Here is a 22,924-nt window from a genome sequence, read left to right as displayed (position 1 = left end):
CCTCGAGGAACTCAAGATATATAAAGAACTTAACACAAACAAGTGCCAGTATTTTTCTCTCTCTTGTTTCTTATACTTAACACAAATCATTTCTTTATAAACGCAAATATTAAAATAGTTATCCACAAAAACAACAACTCGAGATCATGTTATAAATAACTCGTAAATGAGTTACAAACGTGGGGTCAGATTTTTTTTTTCCTTGGCGACGAGACAAGTTTGAGGTGTCGGGGAGAGATGTGGGCAGGTACAGGTGGAGGTGTGGTGAGGAGGAGGTCGTCAGTCACCTGCCAGACTCCGCGGGTGGAGCACGTCGGGCCGCCTGCTCAATCCCCTCTCTCTCTCTCTCCCTCCCCCCTCCCTTTGCTTCCCTTGTCGTGTGGGCCTCTCTTGAAAATCCTAAGGAGATAATGGAGGACTTATATAAATTTTCTGGTAGTTGAGGTGTTTAGATGGAATAACATACAATGATAATAAGTACTTGGTGTAAGTGTTAAGGAGTTTGGGAGCTGGGTTACTCAGAAAGTGGTGTAAGTCGGCAGCATAAAGTGGAGCCCGTGTGTGACCTCTCAGTGTACATGTGGCAGAACGAGGCCACCCAGTTACCCTGATCAATAAAACATCCGTCAGATAATTACGTTAATATATTTCATTCACTAATCAAGACCCAGGTGTGAAAATAAGTGATATTTAGAGTAAACACGCGCGTTCACTCACATTTACCTTATCTTTAGACTCAAACACACTATTATAATTCAATTAAACACTTATTCGGAATTGTCTCTGATTTCAAGCGTGCATAAGTGAGTGTTAGTAGACTTAGCTAGGTTGGACTTTCACTCGCTAATTGTTGAGATGCAGCAAGCGGAGGCGTGACCTTGCTGACCACCCGCTGCCCCCACACTGCCGCACACCACACCACTCGCATTGCTCCAGATCAGCTGTTCCCCATGTGACCATCCACGAGTGTTTGTTTACGTCGAGGTGAGTGTGGCAGAGTCGTGTTAACTTAGTGTTTACTGAAGCATTTCTGGTATGGTTTACTTGCATTTTCGTTAATGATATATAAACACAGTAATTGGTTCATATATTACAGTAAGAAAATGACATAAATGTTTCCTATTTATTTATAAACAATATTTTGTGTATTCAAACACCTTTAGTAATATATCTGTGTTAAAACTGTAGTGGACAAGTTTAATTTCCTTCATTATATTAAAAAAATAACTTTTCTTTCCATAATTATTCACAACTTCCCAATTTAACTTATTAATGAATCTCAAAATTATAACAGGTTGATATCATTCCTTGTGTTACTAAGTTTACCTATACGACAGTTAATACACCCTTTTATTTACACGAGATTACTGTTTGTTAGGGTTAAAAAATAAAGTTAGTCTCGACACCAATGTTAATGAGCTTAGAGATAGATTTTTTTCAAAGAGAGAAAAATATAAAATTAAGGAAGGCATTGGATAGTTTGCTGTGCACTAGTTATCAAATACTTTATCTTGACGAGAATTTATTATAAAAACAAACCTAACCCAACGATCGTAAAATATAATAAAGTTAATTTAGTTAGGTCAGGTACGATTTGGTTGGTTCGTTTTCTAAATAGCACTTGGCGGTAATATAGCGTGCCTGTACTAATGAAACCCGACATGTCAGACCGTGTTTATAAGACTTCTGGCTCGAGGAAAAATTTCCTTTCAGTAAAAATAGTTCCTCACGATCTATAATTCAAGCATTGGTGATGATTTAATACTCATAAGCCTTATATGTCTTACTTGACTGTCTAAACAAACGATATCCTTTAACATAAGCACCACAGTACATACATCAAAGTGTCTGGTGTCGGTTCCAATACTATTTCCACTAACGTCACTCTTCGTAAAGTGATATTATAATGTATTCATTCACTTTAACAACTAAGGTTTTTAAGCGCACAATCTAGGAGATGCTGATGCTATAATGCATTAAATTGTGCATTCTTTATGTTGATGTTATAACGTATTACTTTACTTTAACAACTAAGGTTTTTAAACGTGTGTTGCAAGTTGGTAAATATACTAATCAACAACAACTAAACATAGGAGACTCATCGGTAAATCACTCGTCACTGGAGGTATGCTTTTGTAGGCGATGAATAAATTAATAAATAATAGTGAAAACAAAAATAGAAGGTAAACAAATGTAGATATAAATGAAAAAGACTAACATATAAGAAAACATTCCATATGTATAAATTAAATCAAGAACAAAAATAAATGATTAATAAATACAAGTAAATAGCAAATACAAATTATAAAAACGAAAAATAAACAAAAATATAATTAAAAATATCAAGTAATAAACGTGAAATAAAATAAAAGGAAGACAAAAAATAAAGAAATTAAGATAAAATTCAATTCAGAAGGTCTCCATCTATCCCACATACATAAGCTAGGTATGAAAGAGGTGTTGTCGCAGATTTTAAGTGGATTATGTACAGGAGGAGACAGGAGTACCCGGAAACCTAACCTGCTATATTCTGTAAGGTGAAACGCTATATCACTCTTCTTACATCCGATCAAGTGCTGAAAAGTCGCCGTACTATACCGCTACACCACAGATTATTATATTATTTTTATTTTCACTCATACAAGATCCCTTCCGTCATATTGGAGTAGCCAGACCCAAGAATATATCAACTCTTCGTTTATTCACTCTGTTACTTTTGGCCTTTACTACATAATTACTTTAGACTTCAGAGTAGAACTAACATACTGAACTATTTAACTACTAATAAGAATCACAAATTGGACCAGAAATGTGATAATTATCTCTCGCTATGTGGGGGGCTATTGTAAGAAACCTTTTGTACAAGTTTTCATCTATATCAAAATATAATGAAACTTGTAGGACAAACACCCAAATTTGGAGTTTTATTTTTTGAGTTTTGGCTCTTGGAAAATCCTCAGTTCACACCCTGGACTCAATGCTGGCAATCTGTGTAATAACTTCACAAGTAACCTTTATTATAACCGACTGAAAATAACAAAAAGAGACCCGAAGTTAGCTAATTATTTATATTCTTCTCTGACCTCTAAAAAGTTCTAAATAATCAGACAGAAACATGTCTTTGTTTTTGGGGAGACATTCTACAGCAACAGTATCTCGTCCTCCTATTGTTGGAGACATTAAAAAAACTATACAAGCAAGACAATGTTAAGAGTAATTACCAAGTCTATTTAACAGTTTTATTGTCTCCGCGTGTACGGTCTATACTACAGGTACAGTGTGAGGGAAAATACAGGACGTTTACATGATTATATATATTTTTTGTAACGGAACAACGTGAACATAATGTGGGGTTCAACCTTCACAACAATATATAATAACGACATAAATCACAGATGATAAAGAAACTGAAGTAATTTAATGCTGACTAAGAGATGTAAGTGTTAATTCGGCGAACTACAATGGTAGAATTTGCTCCACTTAAGATGTTTTTGTATAATACGTGTTTGTGACTGGCGGGAGAGGTTGTCATCACAGCAGTCACCAGGATGTGTCGCCAGAGCAGCGTGTGGTTGTGACGGAGTTAACATTAATGGTTCTTATAAACACTGTACTGTGGTGCTAAAGTACCCGTAACAGAAATATTAACACCAGGTAGGATCATTCTGTACTCTGAATCATTAAGAGTTTGTGGAGGTCTAACGTGAAAAAACAACATTGTGATTGACAAATATAATTTCCTGCTTTACAAATCAGGGAAACGAGAGGCGGTTAAAATGTTTTACAATCTGGGTATATATACTGTAAGGCAGAACCACAAACCAGAATTCAGTTTTCACTATAATTTCCCCTGACTGTAATACATAATGATTTACTCTACTTGTCCTTTAGAAGTTTAGACTCACCATGTCAGTCTTAAGGAAGTTGTCTGACTACACCTCAGTAGCGTCCTTCAGCTCCTCATCCTGCTCAAATCCCGCCCTCGGAGGCAGGAACGACTACAGGTTTCGAAAAAGATTATGGACACATGAGGCGAGATCTGGGCTGTCGGGAGGGTGGTGCATTTAATTGAAACCACAATTATGAGTATACATCTGGACGACACGGGATTTGTGGATCAATGTACAGTATCGTCGTCTTCGAGCAGCACCTTCACATCTCTAGCCAGCACCCCATGTTTCTCTTGGATGACGCTATTCACTTTTCATATTAGGACATTATAATGGTCAGCGGTGATCATTGTTTCATGCGGCAGGTAATAAATTAGCAGAAACCCTTTGGCATCCTAGGAAATCGAGGGCATGATCTTATCGACAGAGAGTTGATTTCTGAAAATTTGGATGTTTTCGTTGTATGGATTCCATCTTTAACTCGGCGTCCCCAAAATGAATCGAGGTCTAATTATTCGTCACCAGGTGTTAAGGTTTAGGGGAAATCACCCTGCAGAAACATTAAAATATACTCAGAATGTTTATGATATATGGTTATAAAATTTCCCTGTGATACATAGACCATGAACTCCTTAGCTTAGCTTGTTACAGTGATATATAAGGGAACAACTGTGGCATACACTAAGCGCCAATGAATATCTTTTTATGTTGAGAATCGTAAGACACTCCTAACCTCAATATTTCCCCAAAGTGAAGTTTTCTCCGATGTCATACTTCTAAACACTCATTCTGAAGCAACAGATTCCATAAGTGAAATAATACCAAACCATTCAACTTTGTAACAAGAAAATTTGAACCTGTTCCCTTACGACCGCCTCTTTCTATGTACCTTTATCTTTAACAGGTAATATCTAATGTTTACACTAATTTAGAATATACGCTTAAGGACCTTAGTTGTTGAAGTAGAGTAAAACATTATAATATTAACACGGCTGCATTATTTACCACTTATTTTGAAAGCAATCTTGACATATTCAGCAACTGTCATGATCTCACAATTAACGACTGACTGAAATGAAAAATCAGTGTGAAAATAACTAACAGATCTCTTTATATATTTGTTAGATATTAATAATTAACAAGATAATTGTTTATGTCGTTAGAATGTTAATCAAGACATTAGGAAGTTAGATAGTTAGTTACTGAGTTAAAAAATCTCGTTCGACAGTCAACACATTTTGTACTAAGAATAATATACATATCCAACTATGAGGCCACACGCGTCTGGCCTCAAGAGTGACGTGTCTAGGCATTGTTTGGGGGGTATGTGAGGCGCCTTGTTCACTCGTACCCAGACGCAGCGGCTGGTATTTGAGCATATCTAAGAATGTGAGGTAACAGCATAGTATAACAATGTATTGGCGAGTCATAAAAACTGTGGTAATATATATCACAACTTGGCGCTTTACCTTATATATTAGAGCTTGACATACCAGTACATCTATAGGCCTCAGGTATTAACATATAAAAAATCTCATATCATAAAACCTTAATTATCAGCATATCTAAAAACCTCACACATCAACACCCCTAAAAACCTTAATTAATTATCAGCATATCTAGATAACCCAATTAGTAGCATACATAAAAACCTGATTTAGGATCATGTAAAAAAAAAAAAAACCCGTCTGAGCCAAAAAAATTTTACCTGGTCGTATTGCTCAGTCATAATAGTAACACCACAAGAAAATTATATCCCTGGTATTTACTAGATCTCAGGGACAAGATATCTTAGACATTTAACAGCGATAAAATTAGGTTGGGATTTCCGTCGGATCCACAAAAACGGGATAATTTAATTCACGAACACGGATTTGGATCTTTTTTTTTTTATCGAGTATTGAAGCTTTGGATTGGGTTAGGTTAAGTTAGGTTACGATTGGGGTTGTTAGATTAAGTTTGGTGTAAGTTAGGTTAAGTTAGGTGAGGAACAGATTAGTTTAACTTAAATTAGGGAATGGATAAGTTTAGTTAGATTAAGGATAAGTTGGGTTAGAGGATGGATAGGTTAAGTTAGGTAAATGCTATGGGTAGATTAGGTTAAGTTTGTGATAGGTTAGAAGATAGTTAGGTTAAATTAGGTTATATTGACGGTAGATTAGGTTTGGGATAGGTTGGGTTAGGTATAGGTTAGGTTAGAGGTTGGCTAGGTTAGGTTAGGTTAGAGGTTGGTTAGCTCACGTACCGTTAAATTTGGCTTCATTCAAGACTGGAGTTGAACAGAACTCTCAGAATAAAAATAATCTTTAAGAATACATTAAGGGATTTATGTGGCAGAGATAACATGAATACAACTTATCGCTTACTCTCCATTACCTACTAAATATATCACACAGTATTTTACCCTGATGACCGCCACACAGACCTTGCTAGACCCGACTGTGTCTTGACAATATAATTACAGGAATTCTTTTATTCAAATGATAATGTGAGAAGATAATTACACTTTGTGCTTAGAGAACTGCCTGTTAGTTTTTACTGTAGTCTTAATATCTATAACTATTAAAGTATTTATCTTGATGTATGTTTGGTATATATCTGCATATATTGTTAATTCATTCAGGTATCGGAAATTCACCCAAACGAGAGAAGTAGCGGAGATGCTGGAACAGTAAGCCATTTCCACGTAAATTTTATCGAGACAGTATCCCGTGTATTATGTGTTAGGGTTGTGAATGAATCATCTTTGACACATTAAACACAGGTTCAGGACACAGTAATGCCGGCCGTGGATACATTTACCCATGAATTATACCGACTCTGGGCAGAGGTTTAGGATGCGTTCTCACTGCTGACTCAATTTACGCTTACCGAGTCTCTCTTGTCGTGGGCATCTTTTTATTTACTTGGCGTTTCTCTTTCTTATTAATTATTCTACCGTTTTCTTTTGATTCTTTTATTTATCAATTTTGTCTTATTAATTTTCTTCACTTTTCTCTGCCATATTTCTTTTGATTTAAAAGACACATTCAAGGAAATTACCCAACCAGATTTTTTTTTTTAACAATTAATCTGGACCCGAATGGGATGCCGATTCATAATAGGTCATGCATTTGTGAAGGCCGAGGCTCTGACCTTCGACCTTCCAACCCTAAACATTATCGCAGCTCTAGGGATTATCTGATATAAATATGCAAATTATGAATACATCGAGCACTCAGGCCAGGAAAGGCGGGGTTTTGGGCTGACTAATGCAACTTCAAACAAAAAGTTGTTTATGTAAATATTATTTACTTAACTATCAAATATGGGTGAAAGGGTGCGCATACGACGCTCATTGTGATCAAACAAATATAAACATACAAATAATTATAACCCACGTCTAGTAAGAGCAGGTATTCCTTAACATGGCGAGTTACCCTGAAGGTGTGGTTAGGGTGTGGCCCCTTCTGCTGCGTTCCCTGTGACTGTCTGAGGACTGTCTTCTTACCGTGTCTGTCTTGGTTTGTCTACGTCTACCTCGGTCTCGATTCAGGACTGAGACGTTCTGTCCTGAATGAGTGAGTCTCGTTACCTCAGGGGGCAGAGGGTTATATACTAAAGGTGCCCCCGTTCCCGCTCTGAAGCCTCGACAGCCAATCAAAGGCGACGGTTCTGCTGGTTTCTCATTACACAGGCGTCTTGGTTAGGTTAGGTTGTTTGAGGCGGTGGAGTTCTCGGGGAAAACAAACAAAATCTTACAACCTCCCTCCCGGTTTGTAACACCTGTTAAACCTGCCAAATTCACCTCCTTCCTTTTTCCTAACATCTGCCACACCCACCTTCCGCTTCCTAACATCTGTAGCACCTGTCAAGTTCACCTCTTGCTTCCTCACATTTCAACACTTGCCACACTCACTTCCTGCTTCCTAACACCTGTCACACTCACATCTTAACGTCTGTCACACTCACCTACCAGGGGAATGACCCTAAAACAAAAGCCATTAATTAACAGAGAGAAACCAACTCTCGCCACTGTGTCGTAAATTATGTTTATGGCTTCTGACACACGATGCAGGGGTCTCTCTCTCTCTCTCTCTCTCTCTCTCTCTCTCTCTCTCTCTCTCTCTCTCTCTCTCTCTCTCAAGGTTTCTTTATACCCTTTTCTACATGTTTTCTTATTTCACTTACTTTAACGATCACTTCCTTATTTTCTCTCTCCGGTTTTCCAATCTTTCAATAGCACCTTTATCTGGCCGTCTTTAACGCTTACGTGAGAGTAAGATAAGAAAGGCAATAAACCTTTGTCAGATACTATTGAAGGGTGAATACGATGTACTATATCACGTTCGTAATTAGTCTCATGGTTATGTCTCGTGTATAAACAATCACACATGACTCCTCTAACTCAACAACCCAAAAATTTGAGGGAGATGTTAGTTATAATGCGTCGACTGTCTCGTCATCTGTACTGTAGTTTACCATCGTAGGTGAAGGTGACCTGCTGGAGGCCAACTTCTTAACCTGATCTTGTGTGACCAGAATTCCGAGCCTCAAACAAGACAGTGAGGTTTTTATATTAACTACTGTATTTGCATTGCATTCAATTGTATTACCGTGAATTGCAATGTATTATGTATCTTCTTGTACACAAATCAGTATCTATTATGTTCTGTGCATGTTAACTACACCAACACGTACAGAGCCAAAGTGTCAGAAACCTGCCACCGTACCTTCCCTGATCACCAAATTGTGTAGGTAATGTATCCTGACCAACACAGGTAGCTTACTTTTCTACATATCATTATCGTCATCCAGTATAAGTCTCCTGCTCCTATAGTTTTTTGTCTCACCTTTTTCCTACTGACTATGGTCCAAACTTGTTACTTCGTGTCCCTGAACGTGCGGTATGACAAATATACAATAAATTTTAACAAGAACTTGACACTGGAAGCACAAATTAGGGAGCTGGGGAACACATGTGTGGATACGACAACTTGCAGGAACAGGTTTGGCTTGAGGTTGATCCTGTTTTGGTAGTGTGTGTTGTTGGCTGGGAGATCGTACTTCACTGTTAAAGTTGTCGAACTATTTACTGAGGTGGTCGTGCGTTTGCATCTTTATCCTTCATTATATAGGGAAGCAAGTGGTGGTGGTGTTGTCTGGCCTGGGGATGATGGCAGCCATAGTAAAGATGGAAATTGAGGTGAGGGAATAAAGATGACGGTGAGAAAGCGTGTTACTTAGTCAGTCAGTTGAGCAACTTTTGTTTGTAGACATTGAGTGCAAGAAGTCGTGACCATGCGTCTTATTTTATTTGTGTGATATATACGTGTAAACTTGTATGCGTGTCGGTGTACAAGTCATCCTTAACAGGTATGCACACTCGGAACAAATTGATTTTAGAATACTTTAAAAAAAATATAGAATATCACACCTAACTGAGGATAATAATTAGCCAAACAGCTTTCAAAATATAGTTTCATGAAAATCCTATTATATATAACTTTAAAATCACAAGTAAAAAAAACACTAATAATTTAAAAGAGAAAGGGAACCATCATCTACGCCTGGCCAGCACCGGGGAGCATATTGTAGATCTGTCACTAAGACTTATTTCGTCATGCATGCGGCCATCACCTTCACGTTAGACAGTTCCTGAAAATTATAATCCAGGGGACGAATTCACACATATTCGGTAGGTCAAAACTGGTGTTAAGTGAATATATCTAGTCAAGGTAACGTCTCATTATAATTCTGATACCACTGTGGATATTATATTTGTGCTTTAGTTTATCTCAACCAGCTAGATGAATGGTCTTACGAGTGTACAGTTACGGGTTAGATTAAATTTACGAAGCTTAAAGATTTTTTTTTAAACTCTTGTCTTAGGAGTGTCATCACAGTGGATTATAATACGAGTCTTTTAAGCCTATAACTGTAAGGCCTATTAAGTTAGGATTTAATATAATGAATGTACTTTGTTATTTATCAAAGTGAAGGTGAAATTATACTCGCCCTGTTATACTAGAGTAGCTCCCGGTCATCTGATAAACTCAAATCTCCTGATATGTTACCTCCCTGGTCACCTGATGTGCCATGGTATGCTCCAGTTAAAGTAATTCTCAGGTTCTTAGAATATTAATCAACATGGCACCTCACATACCAGCTCCGAGATGTCGAAACCCACAACATACAATACTGAGAAACAATTATAGATAATGATATACGTAACAGAAGAAAATTATATTTAATAATGAATTTAATTTAGTCTCATATAAATTGTCTAGAGAAATTAGCCAATCTATTCTTTAAACTGAACTCTTAATGTAAATAAAATCCACACTAGAGAAAAAACCCATAATAAATAGATTAGAGAAAATCGATGCAATATAACTTTTACTCGAATCAGATTAAAACAAAACTAAGTATTAATTTTCTAGTTTGGTGAGTGGCCTTGGAGTACAAGGTCCTTGGATCAAGCCTCAACCAAGGTGGTGTCCTTGTCGGTAAGTAATTGTACATTAGACGTCGTCCTAGTTTGTCCAGGTGAGGAAAAAAATTTGTCTTGACCATGAAGGTAAACCGCAGATCTTGAGCTGACAGCTGACCTGAGGCGTGTTATCAGGGCGTACACGACTCATGTATTGTTGGCCGGAGACAAGTAGAAGGTACAGAGCCTTGAACTCAACGCTACAGTAACATCTGGCTCCTTGCCTTTAACATTAAGTTCTAGAACATAATGTATTAACGCGGTGTCAAAACCACTTCGCATATATGTATATATATTCTGTTCCTATCCGAAAACAAGATTGTGTGGACATATTAAGAGATAACAGCAAGAAATAAAACGAAAGTCACAAAGGAAAGGTGAAAATTCCAACGAAACTGAGTGGTTTCCTCAAGGTCATTGTAATGCTGGAGTTATGTGAACCAGTCAGAATTGTACCTGAACCCCACTGGTGACAAAAACAATTCTCTTCCACTTAATTCGCTTTAGCTGAATCACTACTAACCTTAATGTAATTTTAAGTCCAGTTAATTATTTTGTATATTAATAAAAATATGTACAATTTAGGTTTAAGTTTTCACATAAACTTTCCAAACGAGAGAGGATCCTTGGTGGTGAACCTGAGCTGTAAAAACTAGCCCGATGGAGGTAGTAAGTTGAGGCAGGGCAAGGTCTGGTCTAGCACACACAACACACATCACAACACACCCACCCCATGCACAGCCATCACCTCCCCACGCATCACAACAACCATCCACCCCAACTACCCTTTTCTCCACACATCACAAAACACATCCTACATTACCATCATCTCCACACACATCAGAAACACACCTCCACTAACCCTTCAAACTCCTACAGATCACAACACATTCCTTCTATCAACAGCCCCCGCCCCTCCACTACCATCATCTAACAAACATCACAACACACCCCTTCCACCATCACATCACTCCCATACACATCACAACACACCCCCTCCACCATCACATCACTCCCATACACATCACAACACACCCCCTCCACCATCACATCACTCCCATACACATCACAACATACCCTTGACATGGCCACAAACATCAATCACAAACAACCACTGGACGAGCAACATAAAAAAACCAGGATCTACATACATCACCAACACACCAACACTCATTGACAAACATCACTGAATACATCTCCACTTGCTTACAATAAATATCACTTAAGGAAATTGTTACCTTTAAGGGAGTAATTACCTTAATGATAGTTATTTCATTTAAAGAGGTAATTATATTCAAGGTCAGGAATACATAAAGATTCTGTATGTTTTGTCCTTTAAATAGCGTAAAGTGAACCTATCCAATTAAGTTAGCGTCTCAGCGTCAGTTAGGTCACACTGGACGCTATTTTTTGTCCCGTTGAGTCTCCAGCTAGGAAAAAAATGCATCGTGAGAGACTTTGTAAATCCGAAGCGAGAACTCCTGGTCTCACTGCATAATGGTCAATGTTGAAGGAAAAAAAGGGGAGAGAGGGAGTGATACACGCTTATTTTTTAGGTAACGCGAATCAACCAAAGCTAATGTAACTGAATTAAAACTAGTCTAAGATGATCGTTGAGTTTTGTTAAGATAAAGTCAACTGGTAAACAAAAAAAATGATTCTGTGGTCATGTTCGTGGTACCTTTCTAACGTGGATCAACTTGTCGGGGAAACATTAAAGCTAAAAGAGTGAGTGAGATGCTCTAGCCTGTGATCATGTCAACAATAAAAGGCTGTACAAACAAGCTATTTAAAATTGTATTATAAAACATTCCTCAGTGGTGGCAGCAGACAGACTAACGTGTGCCTGGTTTAAGCCCTAAGATATACAGGTACAGTATATACTAGTGATAATGATTAATGTCACAACTAACTGAGATCTGTTAATACGATAATTACTTCTGGGACGTAATTTCTTCGTTAGAATTAATATGCAGATCAACGTGAATAATAAACACAGATACTAGGGTGTGTTCTCACGTACAAACACATACTGTATTCACTCAAACAGACACACGCTTGTGCTGGCATCGCTATACATGTTAGAGCGCTCACACACACACACACACACACACACACTCACAGAAAGGTTAGAACACACATAATACAAAGAATACAAACTATATACCCATACGTTAAAGCGTTGAACAAAACTATTCACCAGGGCGCGACTCCCCTACCCTACCCTACCCTACCTATCCCCTTTGCACTCCATACCTGCCTGATAACGCAATATGTCACCTGTGTGAGGGACGAGGTGCTCTTCTCCGGCCCCGCCACCACGATGATAACACGGAGCCTGGGATGGTCCGCATCAACAAGGCTAATGAGAAAAGTCGTGTCCGCACGTCTAATTAGTTACGCGGCGGGCTGGCAGGTAGTCAAGGGTAGTATGTCTGGTAGATTAGTCCCGTCTTCCTGAGCTGTGGCGGCCACGTCCATCTCTACATGCTGAAGGTTGAGACTGTTTTTATCTTGATTACGTGCATGCAGGAGATCTCGTAGCGCCCAGGTGCAGGAGAGGATAGGCAGGATAAGTAAGAAGCGAAGGTTGAATGAACACAAGAGGGATGCAGGTGGCACTATAAGCAGGTCCTCCTCTTGGGTGCCGTGTGCCTGACTCATGAGGTTCTGCGTTAAGCCAGGTACAGCATCACTTACCGGGTGTACACTGTAACTATGACAAACACGTGTAAGTGTGGTGGTGAGGCGCGCATGTCTAGTACCTCTATCTAGTATGAGCAAATATTTGGTGACTAGTACGGGAGAGTTGTCATCCTTCGTCTTCCCGGAAGTGATGGGTACGAACTAACCTAACCGGATTTATTAGCTTACAAGAGACTAGGTTGATTTACTATCGCCTGAGCCACATATCGGTCATGTCATCTAAGGCAGCAACAGACTTCCAGGGTAGGTCAGAAGGGGGTGGGATGAAAAAGATGGAGAAAAAGAATACAAGGGTAGATAAGGGAAGAGGAAGGAGGACACCTTGAAGGTGCTTTTCCTGTTTATTCAAACCGAGATAAACATGTAGGGGTGAAAAACTCGCTCGCGATATATGGCTTCTCAGCTGATAAACCCAGAGGTTAAGACCTAAGCGTTGGGGGGAGAACCCGTCACAGATCTGACATGGAAATATGTAGTAGTGTAGTTCCCCTTTTGTATTGTGGTTCCGGGAGATCACGATGAAATCTTGAGGGTCGTTATCAACCTTCTACTTCAATACCGCCTTGATGCGCTTCATCCACTCCACTGTACGACCTCAACCCCTACTGTTCGTGCAACTTATGTCGTCATAATTTTCAGCGATAATGGGCCATTGAAACTTTAAGATGCAACTCACTCGTGTCAGGTAGGTATAATATTTATTTTGTTCTCTTATATGTTAGCGCAATCTAGTGTTTCTGTGGTAATACTTATTTGTTATTTAAAACGTTTGACATCATAAGGTTACCAAATTTTAAGTTTAAATTAGGTTAGTTTATGGTAAGTCTAGGTTTGGCTAGGTTTGATAAGGTTAGGTTAGGTTAGGTTGGTTGGGTTAATGCTGATATCATTCATTAATTGACTGTCACATGTTTGTGAATGTTTGTTAGCCTGTTCCCATTTGCTCGAATTCTACAAAATATAAGAGAACAAAATCGACTGCAACAACACACACACACACACTACTACTACTACTACTACTACTACTACTACTACTTTTTTTTTTTTACACACGTGGCCCAGCCTCCCCCAATAGCCAATAATTTCGCCACCATTTATTTACCTTAATATTAAATATCCCAATACATAAGCAACTATCCTATCTGTGTTAAATTAGTTGGAGCCGCAGATCGATGCGGCATTCACTACTACTACTACTACTACTACCATTACTACTTACTTTGCTGTCACTCGAATCGAGTATGACGATCATCCAGCTATGATACAATGATATGAGTATTTATGATGTCACCCCGGCTGGCGAATTTTAAGGTGACTAAAGATGACACGTGACCGGTAGGGTCGTTTACAGATGTTGCACGTGAGGACGACCCATCTACATCTAGTGCGGGGGGGGGGGGCGTCTTTTCGGCGCTGGCGCTTTGTCTGCCTCGGTTTGCAGTCGGGCCAATTCGAAAGTATTGACACCTTCTCGTGTGGTGATCCTCCAAGCGTTACGGTGTGGACTGATCGTCTCCCAGGTAAAGGGGTCGATTTGGCACTTCTTCAGGTTTGTAGAGTTGGCACTTTTTCAGGTTTGTATTAAGACTATCCTTATACCTTTTCAGTTGCCCGCCAACCTTTACTTTTACTATTCGTTAGATGACTGCAAAATAGCTGCTTTGGCAGTCTACTGCCGTCCATGCGGGTAACATGGCCAGTCCAACGTAGTTTTTCCTGGATAATGGTAGCCTCGATGCTCCTACAGTTGGTGTCAGCAAGAATACTGGCATTTATTCTCTTGTCTTCCCAGCGAACTCGGTGGATGTAACGTAGACGACGATGGTGAAAGTTTTCAAGTGCCTTGATGTGCCTCCTGTATGTGACTCATGTCTCGCTGCCATATAGCAGGGTGGGGAGGACCACTGCTCGATATACGTGCAACTTTATAGATAATTTCAGTTCCTACAGCTGAAGACATGGGTACGGAGTCTGCCAAAGGCTTGAGATGCACATCTGATACGATGTTGAATGTCCTCATCGATGTCCGCGGTGATGGACAGGTGGGAGCCGAGATACTGAAAGTGAGAGAGGGTAGTACCGTTAAGCTGGATGGATGGTGGAGGTGTGGCTGAACCAGGGGCAGGCTGAAAGAGAATCTGAGTCTTATGCACATTCACCCCAAGGCCGAAGTGTGCATACGTATCTGTGTAGGTGTTCAGGATCTCCTGTAGGTCGCATTCAGTGTGAGCGACAAGGGTGAGGTTGTCTGCATGCTGAAGTTCAGTAATGGAAGCTGCCGACACCTTTGTTTCTGGCTGGAGTCGTCTTATTTTGTAAAGATCCTTCATCCGGTACTCGATGTTCACTCCGCCGGCTAAATTGGCACTAGCACGAGTAAGGAAGGCAGCCAAGAAAATGGAAAACAGAGTTGGTGCCAGTACACACCCTTGTTTAACCCCCGTTTGGATGGGGGAGAACTCAGACTGGGTTCCATTGTGCAGGAGACTGCAAGTTCATGCCGTCTTGGAGTTCCTTCACAATGGCGATGCATTTTGGTGGGCAGCCAAACCGGCTCAGGGTCCGTCAGAGGGCTTCCCTGTTGACCAAGTCGAAGGCCTTGGTTAGGTCGATGAAGGCCATGTACAGGTCACGATGCTGTTCTCTGCACTTTTCCTGTATCTGGCGGGCAGCAAAGATCATGACAGTGGTGCCACGTGATGGTCTAAAGCCACACGGAGATTCTGGGAGGAAGTTTTCCTCCTCAGGTAGTAGTCTGTTTAGGAGTACTCGGGTGATAACCTTGCCAGCTACGAACAGTAGCGAGATCCCGCGGCAGTTGCCACAGTCTGACCGGTCTCCCTTGTTCTTGTAAATATTGACGATGGAGGCGTCTTTAAGAGCAGATAAAATCTTGGCAAGCTGGAGAGACACAGGGTAATACTCCTCCTATCCTACCTTATCCTTTCCCGAACTCCCCTATCCTACCCTACCCTGATTTCCCTCTACCCTACCCTACCCTACCCTACCCTTAACCTTATCTTATCCTTCCCTGAACCATCTCTGTAAACCAGTTCCTCCTTGGCACTAAACAGGAGCCTTTTGGCCTTCCCTCAAGAGGCTGCAGGTAATCTCGTCGAACCATTTACTTAACGACCAATTGTCCATCTATATCAATTACCCGATCAATCAATCCACTCATCCATCTAACATCCACAAGTTCATCTCTCTCTCTCTCTCTCTCCATTCGAAATCCGACTCAATATCACCTCAGCGTTATCACCAGACGAAGAGTTCTGATGATGCAAATATGGGAGCAGACGGAGTAGTCAAGGTGATGTTGAACAGCTGGGGCTCCCAGATGACTTTTCCTACCTGGTTGTGGTTGTGGTGGTTGTGGTTGTGGTGGTTGTGGTTTTGTTGGTTCAATTTTGGTTAGCGAGTTGTGTGTTGTGTCTTGTTGTTGAGGTTGTGAATGTTAAAGCATTATCGACATACATTAACCTCCAGTTGTCGTTTTAGTAACTCAAATCACGAGCACTTGGTTGTACCTATACTGTAATCTAGAGATACTTTACCTAAATCTGTCCTTGTACCTCTGTATACAAGAACTGACTCTGTAATCTGGTGACATGGCTTGCTTAAATCTGTCCTTGTAGACCTCTGGATACAAGAACTGACTTTGTAATCGGTGACACTGTATACCTAAATCTGTCCTTGTAGACCTCTGGATACAAGAACTGACTCTGTAATCGGTGACACTGTATACCTAAATCTGTCCTTGTAGACCTCTGGATACAAGAACTGACTCTGTAATCGGTGACACTGTATACCTAAATCTGTCTTTGTACCCGTGAATTCAAGAATTAACTCGGTAATCTGTAGCTCCCATCACGAGGTTGTCAAGACACCAGGGCTCGTATACACAAAATTTTTATGCTAATGACATAATAGTACTGTTAGCTAGCAGTAAAATGAAAAAGTTATACACAAAGCTTAACTAGCAAACTTTTACCGCACAAATAGTGTTTGTTAAGTACCGCTAAACAGCGCTAAAGATAGCAGGAATTCATCATATAAAATGGTCTTATGGCTCAATAAAATTATGAAGATTAATTTCAATATTTACATTTATATAAATTATGATCATTAAAAAAAAATCTAATCTATGCGGTTTGAAGGAGGATTTATTAACCAAGGATAGTGATCGGTGACTTTCCCTTGCTGTGCTGTTTGTAAACAAACATGTTATTGAGGAAAAGGAAGAGTCTTAACCCCACGATAGAAAAGGAAGCCCAACTGGACAGCAGACCAGACTTTATTATTGGTGGATGCCATTGAAGAGAAAAAGTTAATATTGAATGACTGCTTGAAGGCTTTCCTGAACAATAAAGACAAAAAGAGGGAGTTATTTTTCGTTATCAACGCATCACCTTTTTACGATTTTTGTTCTTACCATTAGGTTAGGAGGTTAGGACGTGGCCTGTTAGGTCAGGTAACCTAACCTAACCTAACTAAAAAAGTTATTTGCCCCCAAAGATAATTGTCAGTATCATCTAAAACAGCAAGAAAACTTTCGAAATATTATAGTTTTCATGTGAAAAAAGGTGATGTGGTGGTTAACAAAAAATAACCAAAGAGGGAATGGCTGGAAATCACCATGAAAGTCACGCTGCGTTTCCGGTGTGGTGAAGTCAGTGGCAAAGTGTGAGACACGATGATTCTCAGTATTGTCCAAGACAAGAAATAAGATCTCTGCTATAGAGGAAATACACACAATATATTCACACTATATTTAATATACAGTATACACTCTATATTAATTAAATATATCTCTCCTTGCCCAATAAATGCGTTGCCACCACTGATGATGTTAATTCGCCAAAGTATCAACTTACAGACGACTACACCTTTTCACATATCCGTTGAGACATTGTTACATAACTATTTGACAAATTTCATAACCGAATGACAGAACACATATCGAATGACAATCTAAAATAACTGTTCGTTCATGCTAACGGAAGTGATTGACATAAGTTATGAAGTTGACAGATGTGAACAATAAACCGACAGTCTACACACAGTTTGAGAATGTAACAATTGGAGAATGACATACCACCAACAGTTATTTTAGATTGTTATTCGATATGTGTTCTGTCATTCGGTTATGAAATTTGTCAAATAGTTATGTAACAATGTCTCAACGGATATGTGAAAAGGTGTATTACGAGACTTAAAAGTGCTCCCGAGGTCTTTTAACTTAACAGTACTATTAAGGCCCTTAAAAGTTTTGTGTATGTACTATTAGTGCTTAACAGGGAAATGTCAGCCTGAATAACTGTTTGCTAGCGCTTAAAAGTTCTGTATAGACCGGCTCTGACTGACCGGCCCTGACTGTCTGTAGATTGACGCAAGTTTTTCCTAATATGATTTGTGTTCTGATTTTTAATTTCTTCATCCCTGCCAAGAATACCATGTGTTATTAGGCGATAAGGGGACAGGTAAGATGAGACGGAATACCTAAATATTAACCAGCCAAGTTTATTTCACCTGAATATTAACCAATTCAACGATAACCTAATTTAACCTAACCCCCAGGTATCGTTAGGATGGTTAATCTTAAGGTGAAATAAGCTTGGCTGGTTAATATTTAGGTAATTCCTCTCATCTTACCTGTCACCTTAGGAGGACTAATCTTCAGGTGACCCGTATCTCTTTTAGGTTACGTCTTATGCTAACAGAAAATTATTTACTGACCGACTATTTATTTTTTTTTTTCACGCCCCGAACGAGAAGCTAATACTTAACACTGATGGCAACTATAGGGTGAGTCTTATTAGGATAGGATAGGACAGGACAGGACGGGATAGGATAGGTCGGATAGGATAGGATAGGATGGAAACTTTTAGGAACAATTAGGATAGTTCAGGTTAAGATGAGTTATGACAGAATGGTCCTTGTTAGTAGTTAGGTTAGGTTAGGTTAGATTGGAGGCAGTTAGCTTTTTGGACTGGAGCCACACCTAACCAGTCAGCGGTGGCAGCATAACAATTAATTCCAACGTGTGACTGAGTACCTGTGTTTTTCTTTTCCGTGTGTTTTAATAAGCGTCTCACTAGTACATTCTTCTTCTTGGTAGTTACATTTGACTGGGTTTTACGTGTGATTGCTAGTGTGTGTGTGTGTGTGTGTGTGTGTGTGTGTGTACAAGAGTGCCTGTGCTCGTGTGTGTAGGTGTGTTTAAATACATATTCATACACAATTGTATATATAAATGTATCTATATGCATATATGTTTACACACCTAAGTGGACATGCAGCTGAATACATACACAAATACATGTCCATAAGAGGGAACAACTCGATACATAAAACATATTGAGATCACCACCACACACTAAACTACCTCGGGGTTACCCTTTGTGTTTTGTTTTACGACCTAATGCACCTTAAAACTCTCATTAATAATATATGAATATATTTTTAATTAATTGGAACGTGGCTTGACTCTTACCCCGCTACCCACATGCCGATTTACCCACCTAACCCGCCCATCCACATGTTCCACCTGCCTCACATATCCCACCTACCTGCCACTCCACCCACTCATCTCCAAGCCGCCCATGTAAGGTGGTCGGAATATTGACCACCGGAGTGACAATGAACTAAGGTGCAGACAAGGATTAGGTTGCTGGTTTTGGGAGAGGGATGGCGATAGGGAGGAGAAGGAGGGAGAGTAAGAAAGAGGAATAGGGAGTAGATGAAGGTGAATAGGTAGAATGGAGAGAGAGAGAGAGAGAGAGAGAGAGAGAGAGAGAGAGAGAGAGAGAGAGAGAGAGAGAGAGAGAGAGAGAGAGAGAGAGAGAGAGAGAGAGATCCACAACTTCACAAACCAGTCTCTCTTATTTTCATGCCTCGACTAATTTACATAATGAGCGCTGAGGCCGGCACCATGATTACTCTATTACGCGTTAGTCAGTCATCGTAAAACATAAATATTAGTACCCGTAGAAGATTGTAAAAGACATTAGGTGACGAGAGTGAGGTGAGATACTGTGTTGTAAGACGATGAGGGAAAATACAAACTTAGAGCCTTGTTGTGGTATGGACTATAGTGAGTGAGTGATGAGGAATGCAGGGGGAATGAGTGTGTGTGTGTGTGTGTGTGTGTGTGTGTGTGTGTGTGTGTGTGTGTGTGTGTGTGTGTGTGTGTGTGTGTGAGTGTGAGTGTGTGTGTGTGTTTCCAGCCAACCGTGTTAGGCGAGGAAAATATAATGATTAGTTTCATTGTTATAATTCATGTTGATTATTATTATTATTATTATTATTATTATTATTATTATTATTATTATTATTATTATTATTTTATTGTTACTAATATTTTCTTAGTGTTGGTATTATTTGATAATTTTTAACGTTATCAATATTACTACTATTATTATTTCTATATTATCACTTCTAAAACTGACATTTATATTATTGTTGCTGTTATTTAGAAAATGTTAAATAGTTTTGTCCCCAACAACATCACCAACAAGCAACAGAATTAATATTAATTTTCCACTTAAAATTTATAGCGACTTAATATGAAACTTATTACTTATAAAAACCATAAGATATTTAACTTAATATTTGTACTTGCACTTCAGCGGGTCTTATACACCTCGTTAGATACTTGTAAAATCAACTACTTTTTGCCTCCTGTTTTCTTAATGATTATTATCACTTGCGTTAGTCAGCCCTATGTATGTGTTGTCTTAGTGATTCACCTACATTGTGTTTCCACGCGAGGGGATCTTTTGCATGCGTATTAATGTGTGTGTGTATATACGTGTGTGCGTGTGTGTGTGTGTATATACGTGTGTGCGTGTGTGTGTGTATATACGTGTGTGCGTGTGTGTGTGTGTGTGTGTATATACGTGTGTGTGTGTGTATATACGTGTGTGTGTGTGTGTGTGTGTGTGTGTATATACGTGTGTGTGTGTGTGTGTGTGTGTATATATGTGTGTGTGTGTGTGTGTGTTTGTGTGTGTGAAGGTGTGTGTGTGTATGTTTGTGTGTGTGTATACGTGTGTGTGTGTATACGTGTGTGCGTGTGTGTGTGCGTATTAATGTGTGTGTGTATATACGTGTGTGCGTGTGCGTGTGTGTGTGTGTGCGTTTACTTATACACCTCTAATACTATGACCTACGCGTCGGGTAATGTTGTTGTTGACACATTACAGTAAGTCATCTCTTCACTCTGCCTCTCTAGATTTACGTCTCCCAATTTCTTTTTCTCTGTCTCTCACCGTTTCATTATTTCGTTCTCTAACCCTATCGTCCTCTGTTTTTCTTAGGCTTTATATTTCTGTCTTTCTATCTCATCCCATGTCTTCCTCAGCTCTTTATATTCCTTTGTCCTTCCATTCTGTGTCTATCTCAGGTTCCTATCTTCTGCCCTTCTATGTGTCTCATCACTTAAATTCTCAAGTTCCATCGTTTAATTTAGTCTATTCTTACCATTATCTCGTCCTCTGTCTTTTTCATCCTCCTTCGTTCTTCTCATTCTTTCTTATTCCAGTTAATCTCCTTCATCAATTCTCATCATCCTTATCTTCTTTCTCCAATTGTTTACATTCTTCATCCCGTCTCACTCTATTCTTTCCATGTCTTTCCTCCTCTCCCCTCCACCAAGGTCGTCACCCTGGCCCAGGAGGTGAGTGCCGGGATGGGGTGGGGTTAGGAGAGGTGGGGTGGGGCAGGGTAGGGCAGGGTAGGGCTGGGTGAGCAAGCGGCAGCCTCCGGCAAGCCATATTAACATGCCAAGAACACAACGGCTCGAGGTCACCGCCACCACCAGTACGAACTACCCATCAAGGAGTACATCTTGCTCCACCTACTGATACCCGGGGGTAGAGAGAGAGAGAGAGAGAGAGAGAGAGAGAGAGAGAGAGAGAGACGTTCATTAAAAATATATCTCTAAGAGTACGACTTTTTTTTATTGAGAGGGGGAGGTGGAACCTGAGCAATGCAGCCCCAGTGAGTTATAATCGACGTTTTGTGTGTGAGGAGGTGGGTGTTCAGTGATCTTCTGAAGGGACTGACTCTCATCGGAAGCTTGGGTGAAGGAGTTGGGTCTTGAGACCTTCCTAGCAGGGCGAGTCTCTGTGGGGATTCCAAGAGGAGGGGGGGAGGAGGAGGAGGGAGGAGGAGGAGGAGGAGGAGGAGGAGGAGGAGGAGGAGGAGAGCTAGAGCTACCGATTTTATGCATCTGAAATGAAGATGGATGGTTGGGATCACTCATCCAATCCCTTCTAGCTACAAGTGGTGGACGGGGTGCAGCTGCGTGATAATTACTACGACAGGTGGATGATGGGGCTCCCAGGGACGCGGGGGAGTGAGGAGGTTGGCTAGGCAGTGGACAGGTTAATATATCTAATAAAGATTACAACAAGAGAGGACACTGGCGGCCACAGCCATCGCTGGCATGATCTTCAAGTAACATTAAGGTTTTATTGTTGACTAAAGTAACTTTGTAAGTGGTGTGACAGCTCAGCCCCCCCACCCCTACCCCACCAGTCCTAGCCAGTATGGTGTACACGCAGACAAGGTCAGTATACACTGGTGTCTCCAAGCTCACTTAGCACCTTAGCATAATTAACATCATTAACATCATTTTTGTCCGGCAGTAAGTCATAAGTCATGGCCGCTTGCTGCCCACAGTCCCGGAAACAGAATATTTCTATGACAACTAATAAAGGAAAAAAAAACATGACAATCCTGGCTCAGCCTAAGTTTATGTCAGAGTTGTCAGTCTGCCACACGTACTCTGTTGACTCTGCTTCGTCAGTAGTCACGGTGTGTCCTCACCTGAGCCAGGTTTACCAGTGTC

General features: G+C 40.0%; 1 protein-coding gene across 2 annotated transcripts in view; it reads left to right on the top strand.

The window, feature by feature from the left end:
• The first annotated feature begins 296 nt into the window (after positions 1 to 296).
• LOC121877654 (neuropilin-2-like) overlaps positions 297 to 22,924 on the top strand; it is a 116,088-nt gene continuing 93,460 nt past the window's right edge. For both annotated transcript variants that reach the window (XM_042383463.1, XM_042383462.1), the window contains exon 1: positions 297 to 984. The gene's annotated coding sequence lies outside the window, so the exon portion shown is untranslated. The remainder of the gene's footprint in view (positions 985 to 22,924) is intronic.

Source organism: Homarus americanus, unplaced genomic scaffold (genome assembly GCF_018991925.1).
Source record: "Homarus americanus isolate GMGI-L3 unplaced genomic scaffold, GMGI_Hamer_2.0 scaffold23651, whole genome shotgun sequence".
NCBI classification, from domain to species: Eukaryota; Metazoa; Arthropoda; class Malacostraca; order Decapoda; family Nephropidae; genus Homarus; species Homarus americanus.
This window is presented reverse-complemented; position numbering and strand designations above follow the sequence as displayed.